Genomic DNA, 6955 nt, shown 5'->3' on the forward strand with positions numbered 1-6955 from the left:
ATTCATGCTGCATAAAATGTAATCTAAATTTTAAGTTATACAAATTATATGTCTGAGATTGCCAAGTGTTCAAAGCTAGGTAAACATTATCTCTCTGAAGAAAATTGGAGCAGAGAATACAAAAACTTAACTTTTTTAGTACTTCATAGTGTGCTTTTTTTGGGAAGAGAGCTATCTCGTAAGTTTTCTTGATTAAGTAATTATGAAGGTTTACCTTACATTGTCTGAATGTGCAGAGTTAGGGGGATCATGATCATGCATCTCAGTTGCATTGCACCTGAGTAGAACTGCATTTGCCTTCATGAAACAGAGAACTTGAATGACTTACCATTGTGTGTGTGTCTGTGTGTGTGTGTGTGTGTGTCCCAAGAAACTGGAAACACGGATGATTAACTTAGGGCTTGCTCCAAAATGATTTGAGTGATCTAGGCTTCTATTCTCATGTTTAGCATGTGACTTTCATAATCACAGTTCCTACTACTTCATCTTTAGGAAGAAAACTAGTTCACCTTTAGGAAGAAAACAATAACAAACTTAAAGAAGTAATACCAATCTGAACTAAGTTAAACTCTCCAAGATATTCTTTTTTTTTTTTTTTTTTTGACAGGCAGAGTGGACAGTGAGAGAGAGAGACAGAGAGAAAGGTCTTCCTTTGCCATTAGTTCACCCTCCAATGGCCACCGCAGCCAGCGCACCGCACCGATCCAAAAGCAGGAGCCAGGTGCTTCTCCTGGTCTCCCATGGGGTGCAGGGCCCAAGCACTTGGGCCATCCTCCACTGCACTTCTGGGCCACAGCAGAGAGCTGGCCTGGAAGAGGGGCAATCGGGGCAGAATCAGGCGCCCCAACTGGGACTAGAACCCGGTGTGCCGGCGCCGCAAGGCAGAGGATTAGCCTAGTGAGCTGCGGCGCCGGCCCCCAAGAAATTCTTACCAAGTGACTGCCTATATCTCATTGACCAGAATTATGTCACAAACCCTTGAGTACGTGGAAGGATGGCTTAGAAATATGATTTTAGCTTTTACATATATTATTAGAATTACTTTAACTTAAAAATTAGAGATATGGATGGTGGGTCATGCCATAAAACTAAATGGCTGCCATAGCCTGCAATGAGTTAGTTATTGTGTTAATGATCAGACAAAAGAGAGATTAAAACTTACTAAACAATAGGTTAGCATTATGTTTCAGGAAATTCACACAGCTGATATTTTTCATCTAGAGTCCAAAACTATCAGTAAAAATTTTGCTTTTGTTCAAAGTATGCAGACACACAGATGAATCTTCTAGTAGTAAGCCAAGGTGAAGGAGGTAGTTTCTCTAGGAGTTGAGTGAGCCGAATCCCTCTCCAATTGTGTGCTCTCGTGAGTCATAGAAAAGACCCTCTCTACTACTTGTATGAAAGGCTCGTTCTTTTAAGTTTGTCCTTCAAGTTGTCAAAATAACTTTCCTTCCCTCCTTCCTTCCTTCCTTCCTTCCTTCCTTCCTTCCTTCCTTCCTTCCTTCCTTCCTTCCTCCCTCCCTCCCTCCCTCCCTCTCTCCCTCCCTCCCTCCTTCCCTCCCTCTCTCTCTCTTTCTCTTTCTTTCTGAAAACTACCATTAAAGCTTAACATTCCTGGGGGACAAGCTAAGCTCCTACAATATTTTGCTCACCATAATATAATCGATTCATTTACTGAATAGTCATACATCCCCTCCATGCCAGAGAAGGCCTGGACCTCTGAGCTGCTGCATTCATTGTAATGGTAAATAGCCAAGGGCTTCAGAATGGCCTAGATAGTGGAAGAGCAGCCTTTTTCTTCCTAACATTTGGCCTGGACTACTCTTGAAGCAAAGGTATTTGTTACAAATACATGAGAATGAGAGTAGGGGTGCAGCATCACATTTCTGAGAAGCTGTTTATAAATAGGTCATGTCTCTTAAGTCTAATTTCTCTCTTCTAGTTGCAAACATCAAGAATACTGAGCTCAAAGTCAAGTCGCACATGATCAGCTGTCAAATTAAGCCAGGAAAATCAAGGAATATGCTTCTTATGTTATTTTTGTTGCAGATGTGTGATGAGTATAAATGACATATTTGCTACCCATCTTTGAAAGGCTCAAAGGTGAGGATAAAAAGACTATAACTTGAAAATAATTTTGGGTCCAGCACTGTGGCATAACAGGTAAAGCTGCTGCCTGCAGTGCCCTCATCCCATATGGGCACTGGTTTGTGTCCAGACTGCTCCACTTCCAATCTAGCTCTCTGTTATGGTTTGGGAAAGCAGTAGAAGATGGCCCAAGTTCTTGGGCCCCTGCACCTGTATGGGAGACCTGGAGGAAACTCCTGGCTCCTGGCTTTGGATTGGCTCAGCTCCAGCCATTGTGGCCATTTGGGGAGTGAAAACGTTCTTTCTCTCTCTCTCTCTCTCTCTCTCTGCCTCTGCCTCTTTGTAACTCTGCCTTTCAAATAAATTAATTCACTTTAAAAAAAAGAAAAGAATTTTTACAGTTCCTAAAAATGTATGATACTGAAGCATAGTAATATGGTTAAGATTATTGTCATTATTGTAAGAAGAAGGACAATGTAAAGATCCAATGGGCATACTTATTTAGAAGAGCTAGATATTCAGTATCTTGTTCAGCACAAATTCATGTTTTTAATGTATGCTTTTTTTAGATTTATTTTATTTATTTGAAAGACAGAGTTACAGAGTGTGGTAGAGGCAGAGAGAGAGAGAGAGGTCTTCCATCCGCTGGTTTACTCCCCAGATGGCTGCAACGGCCAGAGCTGCAGCGATCTGAAGCCAGGAGCTTCTTCTGGGTCTCCCACATGGATGCAGGGGCCCAAGGACTTGGGCCATTTTGTACTGTTTTCAGCAGAGAGCTGGATCAGAAGAGGAGCAGCCAGGACTAGAACCAGCACCCATATGGGGTGCCAGTGCTTCAGGCCAGGGCTTTAACCCACTGCTTCACAGTGCCAGCCCCATGTATGCTATTTTTAAAGATCTATTTATTTGAAAGTCAGAATTACACAGAGAAAGAAAGAGAGGCTGAGAGAGATAGAGAGAGAGAGAAAGAAAGAGAGACAGAGAGATGTCTTCCATCTCCTGGATCATTCCCCAATTGGCCACAATGGCCGGAGCTGCACTGATCTGCAGCTAGGAGCCAGGAACTTCTTCTGGGTCTCCCATGAGGGTGCAGGGGCCCAAGTACCTGGGCTATCTTCTACTGCTTTCCCAAGCCATAGCAGGGAGTTGGTTCAGAAGTGAAACAGTCAGAATTCGAACTGGCGCATATATGGGATACTGGCACTGCAGGAGGCAGCTTTACCTGCTATGTCACAGTGCTGGTCCCAATGTATGCATTTTTTTTAGATATGAAAATGTTATGTTTCTTTTTTTTTTTTTTTGACAGGCAGAGTTAGACAGTGAGAGAGAGAAACAGAGTGAAAGGTCTTCCTTTTTCCATTGGTTCACTCCCCAAGTGGCCACTAGAGCTGGTGCGTTGAGGCCAGCACGCTGCGCCGATCCGAAGCCAGGAGCCAGGTGCTTCTCCTGGTCTCCCATGTGGATGCAGGGCCCAAGCACTTGGGCCATCCTCCACTGCCTTCCCGGGCCACAGCAGAGAGCTGGACTGGAAGAGGAGCAACTGGGACAGAATCCGGTGCCCCAACTGGGACTAGAACCCGGTGTGCCGGCGCTGCAGGTGGAGGATTAGCCTAGTGAGCTGCGATGCCGGCCAATGTTATGTTTCAAGTAATTATTTAAACTCTTTGGGAAATTAACACATACATGATATAAAGGTATTTATTACAACATTATTTATCAGCACAAATCTGGGGGTAAAATGTACCAATACAGTGGAATCTACATAGTCTTTAAAAATTATGCAGTAATTCCATATTTATTGCTTTTGTGAATGTTTTTGCAAAAGTATATGCACGCATATGTAGCATATATAAAACTATAAATGGCATGAATTAAACTGTTAATAGTATTGTTTCCTAATGAGCATTATGGATAATTTTCATTTGCTTCTTAAACTACCAAATATTTTGTAATCTTCTAAAAATGAGTCTTCTAACAAGGAAATAAAATCATCAAGAGGGTATATAAAAATGGTTAGGTCTTAAAGTTTCTTTGAATAAATGAATTTGAGGGAGAAAAATAATCTAATATCATGTATAAAAGATATCTGCAAATGAAAGAGAAGGGAAATTAAATTTCATTTTAAGTGATGATTTTGTGTTCAATAACATTCTTTCAATATTATTTTGCATTAAATATTAATATTATAGCACAAACACATCCACAGAAGATGGGTTCTACTACTTTATTTCAACAGAACATATTTAAATTTAAATTATATAAAAGGAATTAAAATAAAGGAGATGTCTGGAACTGGTGTTAGCAGCAAGTTAAGTGAACAAACCTGCCTTACACAGTGAGAATGAGAAACACGGCCAGGCTCTCTCTTTTTGGCTGACATAAACCCTTTACTTAAGAAGCCTCTTTTTAAATTGTTCATCCAACAGTGAGGTAGGCACACTTTTTTTTCTACCAGGGACTCCCTACACCCCACTTGGGGGAGTGTGTAGTCCTAGTTTTGGCCTACCCCACAAGGGTAGAGGTTGTGATTCAGTTTTAAAATTCCTTCTCTCGGAACCCACATGTTCATTCTTAGGCGATGCTGGATGACATTAAGGGATAAATCCACCTGTGCTGCTTCAGCAGCCAGGGGAGTTTCTGCCTACGCTGTTATGTGCCCTGGACTCTGTGAGAATCCTCAGGACAGCCATGCTCACAGCTGGGCTCTGAAGACTCCTCCAGGAAGAGGAGTGAGACTGCTGCTGCCAGCTGCCAGTGGACACAAGGCAGATAATGCAGGGCAGCCTGCCAAAGACACTACGTTTCTTAGAAGGTTTCTGAATTATTTTTAAAGTGATGCAGTTTTTTGTTCTGCTTCACATTGTACCCACCCTTGTTTTGATGGAAAAATAAAATACTTTAAGTTACTTGCAGCTGAACCAAAACTAACAAAACAAATTGTTAAAATATCTTATCATGGAGCTGGAGCCGTGGCGTAGCGGGTAAAGCTGTCACCTTCAGTGATGGCATCCCAAATGGGTGCCGGTTCGAGTCTTGGCCACTCCACTTCCCATCCAGCTTTCTGCTATGGCCTGGGAAAGCAGTAGAAGACAGCCCAAGACCTCAAGCTCCTGCACCAATGTGGGAGACCTGGAAGAAGCTCGTGGCTTTGGATCGGCACAGATCCAGCCATTGTGGTCAAATGGGGAGTGAACCAGTGGATGGAAGACCTCTCTCTCTGTCTCTCTGCCTCTCTTTCTCTCTGTGTAACTCTGACTTTCAAATAAATAAATAGATCTTTGAAAAAAAAATATCTTTTCGGGCACTGGGATACAGCTCTGTGGGTGAGTGACAAAAATCCTCTGCTGTGTGGTGTGAAAGTGCTGGAGTCCATAGGTGTGAATTTGGCTCCACCTCTTTCCAGTACTCAGGGGTGGTTACCAATTGGTCAGCAGCTGTCTCCTTATCTGTAAAATGAGAATAGCACCTGATTTTTGCATTTTAGGATAATCTAATGAAGTGATACTGTCATTTAGTGAGCTTTTGTTACTATAATGAAATACCCAAGGCTACCTTTATGAAGAAAACACAGCTTGGAGTGAGCATTTAGTGTAGCACATAAGAATTCTGTATTGGATATGGATTTCTGGCTCTGAGTCCTGACTCTGGCTTCTTGCTAAGCAGACCATAGGAAGCCTGAAGTGCTTGGGTTCCTGTCACTAACAAGGGGCACGTGGATTGAATTCCCATTTCCTTGGATTTTCCAGCTTCAGACCTAGACCAGGTCTGCCTGTTATAGGCATTAGGGGAGAGAACCAGAGAATGAAAGATTCCTCTCCATCACTTTCTCTCTCTTTCCCTCTTAAGCAAATAAATAAATAACATTTTGAAACGGTAGTTTATGTATCTCCCAGTTTTAAAGCTTCAGAGGGATGGCTCTGGCATTTGCTCAGTTCTGATGATGACATCACATGACAAGAGGCAGGAAGCATGTACGTCTATACCTGTGTCTGTCTCCCTTTCTCTCTCTCTTTCTGCTTGTAAAAGCACTAGAATTTTTTCATGGGAGCTCTACCTTAGGCACATAATTCCTTCTTAATACCACTAACATATGACTTAAGGGACTAAACTCCTGCGTGGATAGTAGAAAGCAAATAGCATTCAAACTGTAACACACCTATTAAGTATTTTTCTCATATCCTGATAGCTAACCATATGCCAGAATAATAAAAATTCAAAAGGAATTGGATTGAGCTGACATTGTACATCATATTTAGTATCCTAGAGGTATGTGTTGTCACATTATTACAAAAGCCCCAACATATCAATATGTCACTCATCTGATGGTAAACTTGTTGCTTTATCACCTCTGACCCACTGAAGAGGGATTCTCAGACCATCAAAACAAGTAAAGCAATGCAGTTTTTAGGCTGATATTGGTGAAAAGGTTAACAAATGCCTTTCTTTGCAGAGAGGTTATATCATTTGATTTCCTGAGCATCCTGAAAAATTCTTTGAATCTCTGTTACCATTTAAAGAAAATTCTTGTGAAAAGAATTTTTTTGTTTAAAAAGTTAAGAAATTATTTAGTTTGCCATCAGCATGTTAATTTTATTCTTATGAATCTGAAGCAAGCTTTCATGAACAACTCATGTCATGCAATTCTCAAAAAAAAAAAAAAAAAAAAAAAAAGACTTCTGGGGAAGCACCATGGAGCAGGGGGTTAAGCCACAGCCTGCAATGCAGGAATCCTATGTCAGAGTGCTGGTTCTAGTCCTGGCTCCCAGGCTTCCGATGCAGCTCCATGTTAATGCACCTGGGAAAGCAGTAGATGCTGGCCCAAGGAGTTGGATCCCTGCCACCCATATAGGAGATACTGATGGAGTTC

Source organism: Oryctolagus cuniculus, chromosome 5 (assembly GCF_051225735.1).
Source record: "Oryctolagus cuniculus isolate XC-2025 breed Fujian yellow rabbit chromosome 5, ASM5122573v1, whole genome shotgun sequence".
Taxonomy (NCBI): Eukaryota; Metazoa; Chordata; class Mammalia; order Lagomorpha; family Leporidae; genus Oryctolagus; species Oryctolagus cuniculus.